Source organism: Girardinichthys multiradiatus, chromosome 24 (genome assembly GCF_021462225.1).
Source record: "Girardinichthys multiradiatus isolate DD_20200921_A chromosome 24, DD_fGirMul_XY1, whole genome shotgun sequence".
Classification (NCBI taxonomy): domain Eukaryota; kingdom Metazoa; phylum Chordata; class Actinopteri; order Cyprinodontiformes; family Goodeidae; genus Girardinichthys; species Girardinichthys multiradiatus.
In genome coordinates this window covers 12,984,631-13,004,761 of record NC_061816.1, presented here as the reverse complement: position 1 = coordinate 13,004,761, position 20,131 = coordinate 12,984,631, and the positions used below count along the sequence as shown (strand labels likewise).

At 40.4% G+C, this 20,131-nt stretch overlaps 1 protein-coding gene across 1 annotated transcript in view; it reads right to left on the bottom strand.

Annotated features, from left to right (window-relative positions):
* Positions 1–15,391, bottom strand: part of LOC124861591 (E3 ubiquitin-protein ligase Midline-1-like) — an 87,670-nt gene extending 72,279 nt beyond the window's left edge. The window contains exon 1 of the mRNA XM_047355445.1: positions 15,265–15,391. The gene's annotated coding sequence lies outside the window, so the exon portion shown is untranslated. The remainder of the gene's footprint in view (positions 1–15,264) is intronic.
* Between the last annotated feature and the right edge of the window lie 4,740 nt (positions 15,392–20,131).

Sequence of the window (20,131 nt, the reverse complement as noted above, 5' to 3'; positions counted from 1 at the left end):
CTAATACTTGAGCGATGAGATGCTGGTTGCTTCCTGCTGAAGTACTCCAGGACTCAATCAGTGAGATGAAAAACACCTGTCTCCACCACTGCTGGGCACTAGCGCCTACTAGGAGTCAAAAAACACAGACAAAAACATACAACAGAAACTCCAGCCCCGACACCGTCAGCCATGAAAACAAAAGTTAACTTAAAAACATAAGTAAACAAAAGCAAAGTTGTGTGTAAGCAAGAAGAAATACGACAAAAGTACTCTTCTATGTGAAAAGTAAGTTTTTGGTCGGAAAGATGCTTTCAAATTTGGAGCGGAAAAATTGGATGGATTTCTGTAGTGTATGTATACTTTTTTTTTGTTTTTGTCATACCTTTGTGTGTGCATCAGATAGATTCCAAAGTGGAAAGTTGAAGACTCCACACCCTGTTGTATAAAATGCAGTGTAAGATGCATTAATAAATGCTTTATTTTCATTTTAAACCGCGTGTATCTTTAACTTGTGGGATTTATAGAACAGTTCAACTTCTTTTTGTGAGCATATTCTTTGGTGTATAAAAGGAACAGAGATACTTCTTTATTTTTGCTCTAAGACTCAGCTCTTGTGCTAATGACTATTAGTTTTCCAACTTGTAACTGAAACACAGCTAAGGTGGGTGCAATGTCATTCCAACATATACAGCCATTCCTATGATTTTTTTTTTTTTTCATCTGTCAAATGTCAGGTGTTTGCAGAAAAAGTTTATTACTGAGAAAAAAATGGGAAGATGTGAGATAGAAAAGATGACCTAAGGTTATAATCAAATCTTCAGCCCCTGCTTTAACAGTGCTCAGGGTTTTCGTCCTCTACATTTTGTTGTTAGTGTATATGATGTTGCCATGTACTGGCACACAAATGCTACTGTAGGAATATCTAGTTAGGTTGTGGTCCTTAACCATTAAAAATTAATTTGAAAGATGAATTGACTTTTCCAAGAATAGTGTTCGATTTCGTAAAAGTAAAAGCACAAGATTCATGTATATTTCTCAAAATTAGAATTTATTTAGAAACAACAGTAAAATGGGCATCTCAACTAAAGAGTGCAAGACGAACCAAGAAATACATTTTCAAAATGTACACACTAATGATCAATAAAGAAAAAGTAAAAAAAACAAATGCAATGGTTACCTGAAAGAGTTGGTAACTTTAAAACAACACAGGCTGTTGGATATCCTTTCTTTTAAATCATTTTTTTCCTGGAAACGGTTTGCTTGAGGTCCTCCTACCCCCGGTCTGTCTTGGTTTGATTGACAGATTCTACTCCTAAATCTGGTTTTGTTGTCCAATAGGTTACTCTAAGACTCTCAGGTGGTTGTCTACTTGTAATGCCTGGTGATTCCCATTGGATCAAGACAGAGCTGAATTCTTTGTATTAAAGTCAAAACTATCTCATGCCTAAGGCTGTATTCTCATTTGAACTCTCATATTAATACTCGTCGTATTCAGTTTCATTTGGGACCGGGTCCCGGGGGCAGCAGACTCAGTAGAGACTCCCTAAACTTCCTTCTCCCCAGCCACCTCCAGCATATCCTGGGCTGTCCCCTGTGCCCCCTCCCTGTGTCTGGACATGTCTGGAACAACACCTCTAGAGGGAAGCGTCATGAGGTATCCGATACACATGCCTGAACCACCTCAACTGACTCCTCTCGATGTGGAGAAGCAGCGGCTCTACTCTGAGCTCCTCCTTGAAGGCCTAGCTCCTTGCGTTATCTCTAAGGGAGTGCCGGGCCACAATGCGGTGGAAGCTCATTTCAGCTGCTTGTATCTGGGATCTCGTTCTTTCGTTCATGACCCAAAGTTCATGCCCATAGATGAGGGTAGTAACGTAGACTGGTAAATCGAGAGCTTCACTTTTCGACTTGGCTTTCTCCTCATCACAATGGACCGGCTCAGCGTCCTCATTATTACGGCAGCCACACTGATCCGTCTGTCAATCTCCCGCTCCATTTTCCCCTCACTCGTGAACAAGCCCCTCAAGATACTTAAACTCCTCCACTTGAGGCAGGAACTCCAACCTGAAGAGGGCAAGGCACCCTCTTCTGATCAAGAACCATGGCCTCGGACTTGGAGGAGCTGATCCTCATCCCAGCCGCTTCACACTCGGCTGCGAACTGCCCCAGTGTATGCTGTAGGTCTTGGCTAGACGGGTCCAGCAGGACCACGTCATCTGCAAAAAGAAGAGACAAAATCCACTGGTCCCCAAACCAAAGGGCCCCCGGCTCCGTACTCCTGGAGTGCCCCCCGCAGGGTACCCCGAGGGACACGGTCGAGTGACTTCTCCAGGTCCACAAAACACATGTGGACAAATGCCCATGAACCCCCGAGCACTCTGTAGAGGGTGTAGAACTGGTTCAGTGTTCCATTGCCAGGATGAAAACCAAACTGCTCCTCCTGAAGCCGAAGTTCGACTATTGGCTGGACTCTCCTCTCCAATACCCTGGCATAGGCCTTACCAGGGTGGCTGAGGGGTGTGATCCCCCTGTAGCTGGAACACACCCTACAGTCCCCCTTCTTGTGAAGGGGGACCACCACCTCGGTCTGCCAGTCCAGAGGCACTGTCCCCAACCGCCACGCAATGTTTAGGAGGCGTGTCAGTCATGACAGCCCCACAACATCCAGAGACTTGATGTACTAAGGGCAGACCTCATCCACCCCCGAAGCCTTGCCACCATGGAGCTTTTTAACCACCTCGGTGAATCAGCCTCGTTGATGAAAGAGTCCAACTCTGAATCCCCAGTCTCTGCTTCCAACAGGGAAGGTGTGATGGTAGGATTAAGGAGATCCTCGAAGTACTCCTTCTACTGCCCGATAATGTTCCCAGGCGAGGTCGGCAGCTCCCCACCGTCACTGTAAACTGTGTTGGCGAAGCACTGTGTCCCTCTCCACTCTGTCCAGAACACTGGACGGTTTGCCAGAATTGCTTTGAGGGCAACCAGAAGTCCTTCTTCATGGCCTCACCATACTCCTCCCAGGCTCAAGTCGAGTTTTTGCCTCTGCCACAGCCCGGGCCACGGCACATTTGGCCTCACGGTACCCATTTCAGGAGTCCCGAAAGCCAACCACAGCCAATAGGACTCCTTCTTCAGCTTGACCTTCCGAACCTAGTGTCCACAACCGTGTTTGGGGATCACCACCACGACAGGAACCACAGACCTTATGGCTAGGGGTGGCAGTGTTGACGATGGAGGCGGTGAATATAGTTCACTTGGACTCTATGTCTCCAACTTCCCCTGGAATCTGGACAACTAACTCCTGGATGTGGGAGTTGAATACATACCTGGAGCTTTACCGTACTGGGTGACATCACGTGCCTCATTCTAGTGGTCCTCGTGAAGGCATCTGAACCGCTCTTTGTCTGACCCGTCACCAAGAGTCTGTTTGTCATGGGAGACTCTACCAGAGGCAGACGAATACAATTGAACAGCATCCCTTTCATCATGCCCGTGCCAAACCAGTTCAAAAGCACCACAAAACCTAATAAAGTCAATCAATTTATATAAAATATGACGGTTCTTATCAACTTCTTCATTGTGCCTTCTTACCGCAACAAGGTGTCCATCATCCAGCTGCGCCGCTATGGTATTCTGTCTGAGCACATATAGCTTTACACAGATTTCCATATGAACTCTTGATTGTTCATGCTTCTAAATGCATTTGAAACGATGCTTCCAGTTGCTCTGTCCTGACTGTGTTCGTGTTAAATCACACTTTTAATGACTGTCTCCTGAACCAACTCATGCAAAATCTCTGGTTGTAGACTTTATTTTTTTCCTTGGTCTGCTGGTTGTTGATAATGTTGGGCTTGTTGGGTCCCAGCTCCCTAACCGGGATTTTCTCCTCCACTAACCTTCTTGCAAACGGGTTGACAAATAAGGATCTCACTGAATTCAGTGGAAGCTGCACCTCGTTCGTTAGGTTTGCCACCATCCCTCTGACTGTGCTGCACAAGTGTTGTTTTTTTTTTTTTTTACCTGAGAGGGGTGATATTTTCAGTGACCCAAGGCCATGAAATGCTGCAAAACTGATTGACCATATATATTTATTCATTTGCACTACCAACTGTATACGATTGGCTATTTGGCAGCACTGCTGGGGCACTCTGAACAGTGCCCCATGATAGAAACATACAAGTCGGTCTGTGGGAATTCACTGGTGAATGAATATCAGAAGGTGGGAAATGTAGTTTATATATATTTTGTATCACATAGAGGCACACTTTAGTAAGTAAAACTGATATGTATATAAGAGAATTAGTAAAAATATATTTTACATTTCACTCCTTTCTTATCAGGGAGGGTGGGTCCCCAGCGCACCCTATGGGCTGGCTGCCTCTTCTTATAACTACTTAAAGACTATTTTATAGCTTTCTGGGTTTTTAAATTAAGCAACTTTAATAAAACTGTTTTTCTGTCTTGCTTATTAGGAATCTGCCCCATGTGCTTTTTTTTTATTGCAGATCCTGTGGCGCCACATGTGGCAATAAGAGGTCTGACTGTACTCATGGTTCTTCCAGGAGATTTTGAAGTGACATGGAGAAAAGCAGTTACAGTAGGTCATTACATCTCAGGAAATGTTTTTGCTTGGGTTGTTGCTATGGATGCAGCGTGAAAAATATTTTCAAAGAAAGGTCAATTGAATTTCATCAAATCAAAGAAATTGTTTGTGTAGCGGTTTTCTTAGAGATAAAGCTTTCCTGTCTAAGATGAGCCATGAATTTTCAGTAGTTTATAGTCAACCTGTAAAGAAAAGTTATATTTACAGAATTCTGAGATGGTTCTTGTGCAGTATTTAGATTGTCAGGCCGTCAAACTAAGGAGCATCTTAGGAAATAAAGCTTTTTAAAGTCGCTGACATTTGCTTTTAACATGCTGGGGCCCTCTACGTGTCTCGCTTTTCTACTGTTCCACCAGGCAAAGCCAACACCTTATTTCTATTACGCTGCCATTGGTGCAGATAAATACTACCAGACACAAAGGAAGAGGACCAGTTCTCAAACTCTTGCACAAACAAATATTTTTAATCGAAAAACCTACAGCGTTTTGCAAGACTAATGGACAAAACACGACTAAGCCTGAGCATAACATCAAATACCAACCGTTCATCCTCAGACGCATTGTGTCAAAGCGATTTGTTCTTAGCAGAAAAGAGAAAAGGTAAGAAATTATATTGGAATGTCAAGATCTTTGCATGAAAGACATCTCACTTTATACAAATGAAATTAGAGATTAAAAAGCTTTCAAGAGACCAACACCTAATGGGCTGGTTGAACTGAGTTCATGATGGGCTGTGAAACAAAGGTTTGGTGGCTCATCAAATCATTAAAGTGGCATTATTTCTTGAAATCCCATGTTTAGCTCTCCCTTTGCATTCTGGAGAAGATGCACCACCAGAATGAGACCTAAATATGCTGCAGGAAAAAACTGGGGCATTGTTCATCCCAGTCTTCATATAATTTATAATTGCTACACCATACAAACTGTAATGATCATCAATATTAACCTTAAGTGTTGTTACATTAGCATACAGGCACTTCAGAAACATTGTACTTTTGATGTCACAGCTGTATTTAAAAAAATATGAACACTGCAACGGAGACAAAGTGTTGCCATAGAATCACAAATTGCAATTGCCTTAATAGAGCATATTATAAACGCACCATTTGTCTTGGAATCAATATTTCCTAATGAAAAAAGATCGCTTTAACAACATAAAACATTTTCCCAGTCTTAACATTTTCCAGATCTTTATTAAAGCCCCAAAGAGCAATTTGAGACAAGTTAGATTCATCGAACTTCCACATGAAACATTAGTGAAAGGACTTTTAAAGATGGATTTTCCACCATTACCAAGTGGTTACAGAAATCTCAAAAACCAACACATCATGCCTCAATCTGAGGAAATTCATTATTAGGTCAGAAATTGAGTCACTGACATCCATCACTCTGGAAATAGGTGTCAAGCTTATTTCTAAGGCTTTAGGACTCCAGCAGACCACAGTGAGAGCCCTTATCTACGAAAACAGTGGTGAATCTTTCTAGAGTGATTGGTCTACCAAAATTACTCCAAGAGGGCATTGATGACTAATTAACAACGTGAAGAACAAAACAAGTACAACATCTAAAGCACTGCTAACCTTACTTGTCTCAGTTAAGATCGGTTTTCATAGTAATTGACAATAAGAACAACCCTGGACAAAAATGCCATCTATGGGTAAGTTTCAAGGCTCATACCACTGCTGCCCAAAGAGATCACAAAGGCCTATCTCATATTTGCCAAAAGCATCTTTATGATCGATCATAAAGATTATGATCGCCAACTTTCCATTAAAATATTCCGTGGGCCAATGAGACAAAAGTGCAACTTTTGTAAGGTGTATATCTCAAAAGTCAAAAATGGTGGTGGCGGTGGTAGGACAGTGTGGGGCTGTTTGGGGACCTAGACAACTTATTCTCTGCCAAATACTGAAGGAGAATATCTGTCAGTTCATTACTTTTATACACACTTTAATGCGAACTATGGTCCAAAGCAATTCAGCAAGTCCACTTTTATTTGTCTCAAAATAAACAAAATTAAGATTTTGCAATGGCCAATTTAAATGCCAGACCTAAATCTAAAATGCTGTGATATGACCTAAAACTGGATGTTAATGCTCAAAATCCCCCATGTGGCAGAATTAAAAGAACTTTGCTTGAAGTGGGCCAAAGCAAAGTAAATGTTTAATGGGAATGGCTGCTACCAAGGGTGGCACGACCAGTGATTAGGTTAGGTGGGCAAATACTTTTAGTTGTTTTGGATAGCCCTAATTAACAATATTTTGGATTTACTAAGGTTATCTTTGTCTCATTTTAAAAGTTGTGTGACACAAAAGGAAAAACCGAGGAAATCTACAAGGGAAAATTTTGTTTTCACAACACTGCATGATATCAGATAGCACAGAGATGTATAGCAACTGTTTAGTATCAAATAGCACAGAGATGCATAGCAACTGTTTACTAATATAAAAAAGTTAATCTACCAACAAGAGAAATCACTTTCCCATAAGTACTACCTTAGTTTTCAGATTTTCAACCAGAACACATTGACCCATTCCAGCTTGTAAGCCATGTATTGAATCTTTGCCGCAGCTAACCAATAAGTTATTATTGGTTCACTGAGGTGAACCAATAATAACTGGCACACTGAGCTGCACAGGCACAGATTTTGAACAAGCCAAAGTCTGCCAGCAGTTGCTGCACTGGGAAGGATGGTGTCTGCATTATTTTCTGCAAGCTTGAAACCTGACCTTTTTTTTTTTTTTACCGTGTCCTGTCCAGCAGAGTAGCGCTCAGAATTGTTGTCTGAGTGCCAAGAAATTCCCATTAGATTTAGTTTCACAAGCGGAGCATCACAGCTAATGCTTTAAAGCTCTGCTTGATATTTATAAAAATAAACTTTGTTATAAACTTCTTTGGGAATATTTCAATTGTTACGGACACAGAGACTGAAATGAAAAGAAAAAAAGAAGCTTGAAAAAGAGAGAGATGGGGCAAAAGGGAAAATGGGGAGAAAAGGAGGAAAGAGTGGAGGAGAGAAAGAAGGATGAAGAGAATACAAGATTACACCCTGCTTGCTTATACACCTGCAGCTGTTTGTTATTTTTATTTTTTTTACAAAATAGTACACGGTACCTATGAATGTAAAATGTACTTAGTGAGAGGTGTAGCCCAATATAGAACATCTGTGTATCTGTCAACACCTGAAGCTTAACATTTGTGAGAATGAGTGGCATTGAGTTGCTGTCATGTGATTGGCTGACTCGGCTATTTGTGTTAACTAGCAATTGAACGGGTACACATAATAAAGTGCTGGGTGAGTGCATTTGTATTTTGTCCTTCATTGTATACCAGTGTTAATCTGAACTGTAAGCTCTGGATGGTAGCTCCACTTGTAGTAAGATTCCAGCACTTTAAACTCTTGTTAGACCCTTATAATGTTCTGAAGGGCTTGCACAAAAGGACAATATGTTGAGAGAAACAGATTCCCAGCACAGTTGAAGAAGAGCTTTGCAAAAGCTGTGTGGTTGGCAGAGATGAAACTGAACAGAGCACTTGACTAGTTCACAGCCCATCTTATCACCAAGTGTCTTTGGCTCTCAAAGGCTTGGTCATAGCTGGATTAACATTCAAGTCCCATGTTTGGTCACCCTAAGAACAAATCAGCCCATTCATGTTTCCCAGCACCCCCCAGGTTGATGAAAGGAGACCACTGCAAATAAAATGCTTCAACTTCTATTTGTGCTCCCTCCCTCTTCTCTCCAAATTCAGACCAGTGAATTTTCTCTCCATTCAAACTCGTTTTCTTCAGTTTTGGTATATGGCAAGGAAGTGGCCTAGAGCCAGTGTTCTGCTGCTGGGGAGCTGAAACATGAATGCCAAGATGGATGGGATTTTATAGCTGGAATGTTGGGGGTTGGCTGGGCATGAAAAAGATTTGACACACTGGCACTCCATGATGCCAAGGCCCTGGAGCTTGAAACCCTGCTGAGCAGCAAATATAACAGAGAGGGTGTTATAACTCAAAGTAATTTCAGCATATCAGAGGGTGAAGAAATCAAATGAAGAAAAATATTAAGCATTAAAAACAACAGACATGCAATAATGGTGTCTGAATTATACTTTAACTTACATTTTAGTTGAAAAGTGTAATTTCTAATAGAAGCAGAACCAAGTGTACAAAATATGAGCATTGTATAGTAGTGGAGTTTTGCTTGCTTTACATTAACTCACTATCTCAATTTTCCTGCAACACCTTCACTTGTCCCCTTACAAGTTAGTGTATGGTGCTGGTTTGTCTCATGTTATCAAGCCTTCTTCCAAATACTGTTTCACTTTGTTTTAGCTCAGCACCAGTAGCTCCAGGTTCTACTGTCACATCCTGCTTCATTCACTTAACACTTTCCCTCCTGCACATGTCAGCACTGATTAGAGTGAGGTGGAGGAAATCCACAATGTGGAAAATGTGAACTTGGAAGGTTATAAACCAACAAAATCTTTGTGACCATGATGGTTGCCTGGAATTGTTGGTGCAGATTTGGAGTGACCAATTTTTTTTTTGTTGTTCAAATCTTGTACCAAAATAGCAAGCATATTACCACAATATTTGAGTGTTCCAGAGCCAACCCAAGGGATAAGCAATGCAAGCCAATGAATTGAGGCCTAAAATAGAGGCCTGTATCAGTGCCAAAATTAAGTCTACTGTGCACCCAGCAGTGGCTAATTTCTTGTTACAGGAGGCTACTGTATATCCATTCCGAAGCCAGCTGCTGATCCGATTAATGATAGGCCAGTGCTGGTAACTGAACAGCTGGCACTGGCAAATGAGAGAGAGAGTACTCACTTGCATTAGATAGTGTAGATAGTTCCCACATGATGTCACACGTCCTACATCTGGGTGCTCTGCCGCCATCGTGATAGTACGAAAGCAGCTTTCACTTCGTTTGGCATGACCGTTGTGCATTGTTGGATTGAAGGGTGTAAAAAAAAAGGCGATAGAGCAGTAAAGAGAAGTTTTAATTACGTACCGAGAATCATAAGAAGTGAAGGTGAGCAAACTTTACAACTAAGCATCGAGCATCGATGAGTGTGACTGGCTAATATCCTGAGGAAACACAAGCGATCATATATGGCGTGGATTTGCTCTGATCACTATGAGCGTTAAGGACAATTTCAAACGCTTCGAACAAGAGCCAAACTGTGACGCTGTCAGTCAGCCGCTGTAAAATATGTACTTTGTAGGCAAACCTGCAAACTCAGTTATTGGAGCCGACCTATCATTAATCAGATCAGTAGCTGGCTTCGGAATAGGTATAGCCTCCTGCCACAAGGAAGTAGATACTGCTGGGTGCGCAATAGTATTAATTTTAGCACTGATACTGCATCATATATTTTCAGTTTACTCAGGCGTATGAGACTCATTCTGTTTAGTTGTCTGTTACTTCCCTCCTCTCTATGGTCATCTGTGGTAATTAGTCATTCTCCCTCAGTTCTCCAGCATTCCCTCTTCTACCAGCTGTGCCTTATTTCCTCCTTGCTTACCTCCTCAGCTCATTGGTCAATTTCTCCACTTACCTCAGTATTTATTATTTCTGGTTTTCATTGCTGGGTCAGGCAAGTATTGTCTTTTATTTATTTATAGCCTCTCTCTCTCGCTCTCCACTTCAGCCTGCACTTCTGGGAAAGATGTCATGAGGGTGTAATCAACCAATAAGAACAGAGCTATGTAACATTAGACTGTCACAAATAAATGAACTCTGTTAGTTTGGCGCTTTCTTTTATCTTATCTATATAACCATAATAATTTAATTCTAGTGAATTTATCGTAGCTTCACTAGAAGTTATTGGGACACCACCTACAGATGTGCGCAAGAACCAGTGTCTGGCAAGGACATTTTGAACGTACTTAGTGAAAAGCAGTTCTTGTAGGTGAAAGGTTAAATCTGAGGTTTATTAAAACTATTATTATATATAAGCAGTCAAAAACATGACTGTTGGGTAATTTGGTTGAAAAGTGCTAACGGTAAGGTTTCTGAGTGTGTGTGTGTGTGAATGTTTGTTTAAACATGTACAGGTCCTTCTCAAAATATTAGCATATTTTGATAAAGTTCATTATTTTCCATAATGTCATGATGAAAATTTAACATTCATATATTTTAGATTTATTGCACACTAACTGAAATATTTCAGGTCTTTTATTGTCTTAATACGGATGATTGTGGCATACAGCTCATGAAAACCCAAAATTCCTATCTCACAAAATTAGCATATTTCATCCGACCAATAACAGAAAAGTGTTTTTAATACAAAAAACGTCAACCTTCAAATAATCATGTACAGTTATGCACTCAATACTTGGTTGGGAATCCTTTTGCAGAAATGACTGCTTCAATGCTGAGGTCTTATGGAGGCCCAGGATACTTCGATAGCGGCCTTTAGCTCATCCAGAGTGTTGGGTCTTGAGTCTCTCAACGTTCTCTTCACAATATCCCACAGATTCTCTATGGGGTTCAGGTCAGGAGAGTTGGCAGGCCAATTGAGCACAGTGATACCATGGTCAGTAAACCATTTTCCAGTGGTTTTGGCACTGTGAGCAGGTGCCAGGTCGTGCTGAAAAATGAAATCTTCATCTCCATAAAGCTTTTCAGCAGATGGAAGCATGAAGTGCTCCAAAATCTCCTGATAGCTAGCTGCATTGACCCTGCCCTTGATAAAACACAGTGGACCAACACCAGCAGCTGACACGGCACCCCAGACCATCACTGACTGTGGGTACTTGACACTGGACTTCTGGCATTTTGGCATTTCCTTCTCCCCAGTCTTCCTCCAGACTCTGGCACCTTGATTTCCGAATGACATGCAGAATTTGCTTTCATCCGAAAAAAGTACTTTGGACCACTGAGCAACAGTCCAGTGCTGCTTCTCTGTAGCCCAGGTCAGGCGCTTCTGCTGCTGTTTCTGGTTCAAAAGTGGCTTGACCTGGGGAATGCGGCACCTGTAGCCCATTTCCTGCACACGCCTGTGCACGGTGGCTCTGGATGTTTCTACTCCAGACTCAGTCCACTGCTTCCGCAGGTCCCCCAAGGTCTGGAATCGGCCCTTCTCCACAATCTTCCTCAGGGTCCGGTCACCTCTTCTCGTTGTGCAGCGTTTTCTGCCACACTTTTTCCTTCCCACAGACTTCCCACTGAGGTGCCTTGATACAGCACTCTGGGAACAGCCTATTCGTTCAGAAATTTCTTTCTGTGTCTTACCCTCTTGCTTGAGGGTGTCAATAGTGGCCTTCTGGACAGCAGTCAGGTCGGCAGTCTTACCCATGATTGGGGTTTTGAGTGATGAACCAGGCTGGGAGTTTTAAAGGCCTCAGGAATCTTTTGTAGGTGTTTAGAGTTAACTCGTTGATTCAGATGATTAGGTTCATAGCTCGTTTAGAGACCCTTTTAATGATATGCTAATTTTGTGAGATAGGAATTTTGGGTTTTCATGAGCTGTATGCCAAAATTATCCGTATTAAGACAATAAAAGACCTGAAATATTTCAGTTAGTGTGCAATGAATCTAAAATATATGAATGTTAAATTTTCATCATGACAGTATGGAAAATAATGAACTTTATCACAATATGCTAATATTTTGAGAAGGACCTGTATGTCTGTGCTGTCCGTGATGTACTGCGCCTATTGAAGGAGATGGGCACCAGCGCACCCCACCACCCTGCTGCAAGGTTAAGCGTCTTCAGACAACTGATGGATGGATTGACTCATAGTAGTTGAAACGGCCCCAAATCACAATCTGTTTTGAGAAGTCTGATCTCTAAAAGTTGGGCCAACTTTATATTACCTATAGCATTTCAAAAAGCCAGTTTTGCTATTGAATCAAAAATAACAGTATACCAATCCCCTTTAGAATAAATAAAACATGAACTGTCAAGTAAAAAAATTAGTGAAGACAATTTTATGTTAAGCAACAGCACAGATACATTTAATTTATCTTGCAGTACAGATTTATTCTGCTCTGCTAGTCACAGAGAAGCGCAATATTTTCTGCACCAGCAACTAAATGCATTGCAGTTCATTATTCCATATTTAACTCTGTGTGCTTTTATGTGCTTGTGACAAATTAAGCAGACATAGATTTGCTGCAGCAGTGTCAACAGTTTGGAAATGTGTGCATACCGGTAAAATAAAACACAAATATAGTCTCCTAAACTTGAAACAACCTTACTGAAGTCTTTAGCAAAATTGTTCATAATTCATAACAGCATGTATACAGTGTTTGCATTATTCATTTGCCATGTCGTGTGCACTTTACTGCTTTGCAGTGAAGAATGAGTTAGTATTTAAAATGTCATCAAATTTTATGTAGACCTGAAGGAACTATTTATCATTTAGAGGCAGGATTTACTTTTTTAATGTTTTAGAAAGATGAGTGAATAAATTCTGTTTGTAAGCAGCTGTGAAAACTATTGATTAATCATCCCATCTTTCTTCTGTGGAAGGTCACAAGAATCTGCAGTCTAGTAACTAAAACAGCCATTTAACACTGATTCCAAAGGCTTGTTTATATAGCATAAAATTAGTTGTGTTGGACGTTTTGATTTTTATTGGAAGTCACACAAGTAATTATGAATTCTCATCACGACTCTGAAATTTTAAATGCTAACTTTTTAGTACAACCATATGTTTTATAAAAATATCCATCAATAAATAAAAAGGGTTAAATGAAACATTTAATGTTATATTTTAGTGCTTCAACCTCACAGAAGTTCTGTTCCCTAAACCTAACAAAGTTGTTGGGTAAGCTAAATTTACTTGAGCAACCGAGCAGCAAATGAAACCAGACGGAAATGGTAAATGATGATGTAACTAAACAACAGTAATAATCCTACTAGGTTTTTTAAAAATAACATTTATTATGGTTTAAATTTTTTTTTAATTTTCAGCACATGTTCTCCAAACAGGTTTATTTTAAATGCTTCTCTCTTCAGTTTCTTGGTTGGTGCTTTTTTAGACAAGAATAGCATACAGTTATTGTGAGCAGCAGGTAAGCTGGCAGAAGGAAGTCTGCTCAGTTTTTTATTCAACAGTTTTTGAGTGTTGAGTGCCACTCAACACTCTTAACATAAGGCTGTTTTAAAACTACATTTGGCAAACCAAGAGCAGCAGGTTTGTAAACCAGCGGCAGGCAGCTTGCTTGACTAATTAACCAGGTAATATTAGATTGTTACACTTAAGCTAATCAATAAAGAGGATAGCTAAAAGGTATGTTATTTCATGCAATAACTACGTTTACATGAAAAAAAAAACTAATTTAGAAGGTGCTTATACTGTACTTTCAGTTAAGTCTGTGTATCAAAGTTAACATAACAATAAGCCAAAGTTACACATACCATTACAATAACTAAAATTGTCAATAAAGCAACAATGAGGATAATGGTTGCTTTTTTGGTGTAAAATGAAGCAAATGTAAACATTTTAGATTTGTATATGTGTAGATACTGTGAAACAGTTTTTTCTATTCAAGGCTGTCATACAGTGAGAATCTTTTACACACCAATCCCTAAACCTAACTCATAACCATAACATAAATTGGAGCAAACAAATCTATTGACCGGCTCTTTAACACGAATGATGGGATTGGCGAAGAGTAAGATGAACAACAGGCTAATACTGAGGAGTGCAGCTGACAATACAAGTGGTGCTTATTTAATATACCAACATGGGAGTGCACAATCTTAGGAAAGCATCTGATCTGCGATTGTTAGTGAACATCACAATGACAATATGACTTGCGATAAAAAGTTAAACATTCTTTCCTGGGTGAAATGGTTACTCCATGCTGACTTCCTGAAGGTAAATAATTAGACAACAAATTAAAAAAAAAAAAGTCAGTTTTATCAACAAATATTTGATAGGAATGGATCCACAAGATCTGGCTCCTTAGAAGGATCTGTCTCTGCCTTGAATATGCCGTTTCTGACTACCCACCAAGTGAAAGAAAGAAGTTTGGTCTAGATGGAACAAATGGTTAACCTGCCATGTATTTTTGAATTTTATTTGACCTTATTAAATGCCAGAGCAGTGGTTGCTCTTCAGCACTGTCCTGACATAGCACTTACCAGCAAAAGTCTAAAGCTTGAGTCAACATCTGACAAAAACATCAGATAAATAGTTAGTTATATACTCTGAGTTTAGAGGTTATCAACAACAAAGAATAAAAGTGGAAGCCTGCTGTTCTGATTTTAAATTGGAGGCATTGGCTTCTAATGGACTGTGCTGTCCAAACAAGCAATTTACCTATTTTCATGTACAGAAAACTTATTTTTATCATATAACAATCTCTAATCAGCGTGCATTTGAACATCCAAAGTTAGTGAAGTTTAGTGAAGCATCAATTCAAGAAATGCATGATACAGCTCATCATACTTAAACAAAACGAACACTGATGCTCACACCTAAAGACTAAAGCCTCTCTGGAACAATGATAGCCACACGCATGCTTGAAATCAAATGCCAAGCTGAGACCACATGGAGCAATTAACCCCCTCAATTCCCCATCATCCATTTGAGACCAACTCCACCTCTCAGATGTATGACATCCCATTTTTATGTGCCGCAAAGGGGAGAAAAAAACTCTAAACCTACAGCCAATAGACAATTTTTTTTTTTCCTCTAGTGAATAAGGCAACAAAGGAGGCACTTACATTTAGAAGCCTCACATGGTCCTCCAGGAGATGAAAGAAGCGGACAGTCACTACACTCAGAAAACAATAGCAATGCTGAAGTAAGAGCAAGAGAGCTGGGGAAAGTGAGGGGGCGAGAAAGACGGCAATTTGGAGAGCGAGACGAAGCAGGTTTATCCATCCACAGACACAGCACACATGCAAGTCAAAGCACTATGGTACTTTTCCTACATCTTCCCTCCTCCTTCTGTTCAGCTTTGCCCCCACCACAACCAACCCGCGCCTTCAGGTTTAACTGGTCATGTGCAGCGGCTCAGGCAAGCATGAAACGGGCTGAATAAACCCAGACTCCCTGGGCTTTGTCCAGATGTTAAGAATGTCATACTTCCATTAGATAGTCCATAAGTTTTTAGACTCCTAAATTTCATTTATTTAATACCAAATGGATGAAAATTTTGTATCACGTCACCTGCATTCAGTGATGCAAACTGCCTCATTTCTGAGGCAGTTGTTAAAGTCCCCCTCCCCCCTTTTTAACTGCTTTTAACTTTCAGTGGTTGTCACTGAGGACAGCAGCAGAACAGAGCAGATAAAAGTCCCCAGATTCACTTTGAGAACTTAAGGTTGAAACTAAAAAACAACAAAGGAAAACAAATTTGATTCAGTAATGGCTCATTTTAGAAAAAGCTTGTGACATCAGAATGTGTTCTCAATTTAGAGCAAAGTATTTGATCATAACACCATTTCAGTGAGATGAAAAACGCCTGGAAAATATATTTTTGTTTTGCTCTTGATTTAGAGCTGAAACAGATGCTTGGCTTTTGTCTAAATAAGTCATAACTAATCTAGTGATTGGGTTAACTTCTATCAGCCTGAGTTGATTTTCAACCTAGTGCAGATATTTCAGTTAAAATCATCACAAATTGCATAGTTTCTCAGAACAGCAAGGTTCTGAATTTATTCTGTGAAATGGATGAAGAACCTGTCAGTTTGTGTGTATGTGACTTTACAATATTGACACTCAAAGAAGAAATTAAAAAACCCAGTATGTTAAAAATGGTTGTAATAATTTAAAATAATGTGATAGAGTAAAGCTGAAAAAGAATATCAATGAGTAAAAACTAATCATTTGCTATGTTTTCCAGATATGATGCATATCTGTGAAGATCGATCACAGGTGATGCACCTTGGAGGCACCCTGAGCAGAAATCCCTCAGACCAGATGTTCTTTGAACCTTTGCAGCATTCGGTTAACCTTACAATATTATTGGATACTGGCTTGCTAGCCCTGCGATGGACTGGCGACCTGTCCAGGGTGTAACCCGCCTCTCACCCGTAGACTGCTGGAAATACTCACCGGCCACTTTATTAGGTACACCTGTCCAACTTCTAGTCAACGCAAATGTCTAATTAGCCAATCATATGGCAGCAACTCAATGCATTTAGGCATGTAGACATGGTCAGGCTGGTCTGAGGATTTCAGAAACTGCTGATCTACTGGGATTGTCACACACTACCATCTCTGGGGTTTACAGAGAATGGTCCAAAAAAGAGAAAATGGTGAGCGACAGTTCTGTGGGCGGAAATGCCTTGTTGATGCCAGAGGTCAGAGGAGAATGGCCAGACTGGTTCGAGCTGATATAAAGACAACAGTAACTCAAATAACCACTCGTTACAACCAAGGCCTGCAGAAGAGCGTCTCTGAACGCACAACATGTCAAACCTTGAGGTGGATGGGCTACAGCAGCAGAAGACCACACCAGGTGTCACTCCTGTCAGCTAAGAACAGGAAGCTGAGGCTACAATTCGCACAGGGTCACCAAAATTGGACAATAGAAGATTGGAAAAACGTCGCCTGGTCTGATGAGTCTCGATTTCTGCTGCGACATTAGGATGGTAGGATCAGAATTTGGCATCAACAACATGAAAGCATGTTGATCAATCCTACCTTGTATCAACGGTTCAGGCTGGTGGTGTTGGTGTAATGATGTGGGGGATATTTTCTTGGCACACATTGGGCCCCTTAGTACCAATTGAGCATCGTGTCAACACCACAGCCTTCCTGAGTATTGTTGCTGACCATGTCCTTCCCTTTATGACCAGTGTACCCATCTTCTGATGGTTGCTTCCAGCAGAATAACGCGCCATGTCATAAAGCACGAATCATCTCAGGCTGGTTTCTTGAACATGACAATGAGTTCACTGTACTCAAATGGCCTCCACAATCACCAGATCTCAATCCAATAGAGCACCTTTGGGATGTGGTGGAACGGGAGATTCGCATCATGGATGTGCAGCCTACAAATCTGCAGCATCTGTGTGATGCAATCATTTCAATATGGACCAAACTCTCTGAGGAATGTTTCCAGTACCTTGCTGAATCTATGCCACAAAGGATTAATGCAGTTCTGAAGGCAAAAGGGGGTCCAACCCAGTACTAGCAAGGTGTACCTAATAAAGTGGTCGGTGAATGTAGGTACCAGCTCCCCTGTAATCCTAGCATGGAAGAAGCGGGAATAGAAAATGGATGGATGGATGGCTAGCATAAAGTACTGACATGTTCTGCTCAGTGACAAGGTTTGTAGGCCCATTTTTAAAGTTATTTGGTTATAGTTTAGGCATTTGCACCAAGTTTGTAACTGCAGAATATGAAACTAGAGTACAAGTGACAGTAGTACTTAAGTTGAACTAATGGTATATATTTTCTAGGACCTTGTAGACATACTGTAATTAATAAAAGGATGAATTTTGGGCTGTATCTTGGCCTAATATTAAAATGTGTTTGATTTGGAACATCTAAGGGTGTCAAATAAATAAAAACAGAAGGAAAATCCAACGTGCAATTATATTTTCATAACACTGAATGAATTAAATTCAACAAATTATACTGACATCATGTATGACGCCAATTAAAATATGAAAAGAAATAACAAATGTAACACGGCCGTAGCTCACATTCCAATATTCTTGCAGTCTGCTCTGAGCTGGTTATATTCTTATCACTTTCACTGACATCGTACACATTTTATTTTTGTGTTAATGTATCGACTTTACAAAACAATGCCCTGCTTGACTGTTGACACAACTGTAAATTGACTCAGTTGCACTTCTTGCCATGATATCATGATTGATTTTTTTTTTTTTAGACAGCAAATGCCTCTGCTTATTTCCTGGATGTCGGTGTCACTGTAAAAAAATAAAAAATAAAACTAAAATGAGTAGACATGTGGGCATGTTGACTTGATTGACAAGTGTCTCAGACTATCACACTCAGCTATTTTATTTTTACCCTGTTGAGCATTTGGAACATTTTAGTGGCCCCAGATGATGTGAAAGGATGATGTCTAGTGCAAGCATCAAAACATGTAAAACTCACAAATGTCAAAATATGAAATCTCTGCTTGCAGGGGAGAAACATTTTCTGGCATACTGTGCATTTTGTATAAGCTCTGAGGAAGCTAACAACCTCAAAACCTTTAATAATACAGTATATGATATAAAACTCAACACACATGTATAATAGTGTCTTTCAGACTGGCATATTTTTAAGCTACCACAAATGTGTGTCTAGAGATGGATTGAAGCCATATGGCTAAATGGTAGAGATTAACCCATTTGCCATTATGTTGCATGAGGACAGGAATTTTGCCCCCATTTTAACAGGGGATGGGGTTTTAATGACTGAAGGTGGTCAAAACAGCCCTTAACATCAACAGCTAGGTTAAGCCCCTACCAAAACACTTGTGTCCTTCTGATGAGGGCAGACATTCCTTTTCAACAGATTCAGTGATGGCAGTGATGACTGATTACACTGAATATTAAATATGCAGTTCTTGTTAGAGATGAGTGTTAAGTGCTTCATGAGGATTCCAGTGGATGTCTGGCCGATTTTCTCCCGTCGTTGTCTCATCATGCCTGTGGACATAATGTTGATGTGCTTGCTTGCCAGAAAAGTGGCCTTCGTTTTTATTTTTATTTTTTCCACCAAAACTCCATCTTTTCCATGTTGCTTTGATATTTTTTTGTATACTGTAAGCAATGAATGCAATTACAATGAGACAGATTTCCAAGCTGCTTTGTGTTTGTTATGTGTGTTTGAGTGGGTTGTGGCTGTCTTTATCGCTCCCCCAAGCTCTATAAAATTCAACGCTCAAGCATTTCACACTACCCTTTGCTATGTTTTTTAATGTTTTTGTCCTTTCTTTGATGCAGCCAAGATAATTTTAAGGGATTTGTGACGAGGGTGCTCGTCATTTAGCCCCTTTTCCAGTTTTGGGCTGTCCCCTTCTGCTGTGTATTAGTTGAAGACCTCTGAGGTACATCATACACAATGATGAATGAGATCAATATGTTCCAAACCGAGTCAATGTGAGAAGCTTATTTTAGTGTTGCGCACACATCCCAGGTGTGCTCTGCGCACAGTTTGAAAGTGAAACAAACAGGTCAAAGCTGCTTGAAATTTTGCATCAGCAGCTTTCCTCTCTGCTGCATCTCCACATTTAGGGGGTCAGCCTTATACCATCGGGATATCGCTGACATACATGCAAGGTCTGTTGACCCATTTAGCCCATCTTTACTACAAAAAAATAGAGGAAAGTACTTTTTTTTTGTGTCCAGAAGAGCTAGAGATGAATCATAGAGGTGACTGTTATGACATCATAGTATATTTCACTTTATCAGGTGAGCCAAACTGCCTGTTGGACCTTCATCAAAAAGTTGTTTATACACCACCAGCCTTCACAGCAAGGCGGCAGCATTTTCGATCAAACCGTGATCAAACAGTGTGAAAGTGTCAGATGGCAAACAGGTAGCAAATATTTCAGCACAGGTTTTTCTAACTATGTGTTCCACATTAGGTTCACCAAATGTGAAAACTTTTGTAAATTAA